The following is a 798-nucleotide window of genomic DNA, read 5'->3' on the forward strand; positions in this document are numbered from 1 at the left end:
GCTGCTTTGCCAGGTGTGCTTTAGGTTAGGATGTTCACACTCCCACACTGCATCCTTCCTAAGGCCCATGTTGGAGTGGCTGTGCCATCTGCACCTTAGTTTCCCCATAGCCACAGATGACAACACATGGGCCACTTCACCTTGAATGGTCCCTCATAGTATGTGCTAATTACTTATGCTATAAACTATCTGTTCGATCTTGTATTTAGTTGTGACATTCTGAGTACCTTTCCCAGACCTGAAGAAGTGCTCTGTATAAGCTCGAAAGCTTGTTTCTCTCACCAACAGAAGTTGGTCCAATAAAAAATATTACCTCACCCACCTTATCTTTCTAAGGTCCTGGAACCGACACAGCTATCTCAATACTACATAAAACTGTCTCGAAACACCTGAGGAAATGTGATGGGGTCCCTGGGGTGCAACCTGGATTGTGAGACTACTGAGCCCTCTGTCCCACCAACCTTGAGTATCTGTCTCTCCCTGTGATGCTTTTGGCAAGCTACAAACCTCTGGCGGGTGCAGCACTTACGCAGACATCCACCGGCAGGGACGCACTCAACTGAGTTGCCTGAATGTTTTCCCCAGACACTCATGAACCAACAATAGAGAGGATCCAGCCAATTACCCCCAGCTCCCCAGACTTGCACCAGAACTGTACTGTCTTGCCCTGGTCAGAAGCCTGACCAGTGTAATTCATTGCCCAGTTTGTCTCTCTCTTGATGTAGAGAGGACGCATGCTGGCCTTTGTAAACTGAGCTGAGATTTCCCAAACACTTCAACCAAAACACACTGTTTTAG

This window comes from Dermochelys coriacea, chromosome 1, assembly GCF_009764565.3.
Source record: "Dermochelys coriacea isolate rDerCor1 chromosome 1, rDerCor1.pri.v4, whole genome shotgun sequence".
In the NCBI taxonomy this organism is placed as follows: Eukaryota; Metazoa; Chordata; order Testudines; family Dermochelyidae; genus Dermochelys; species Dermochelys coriacea.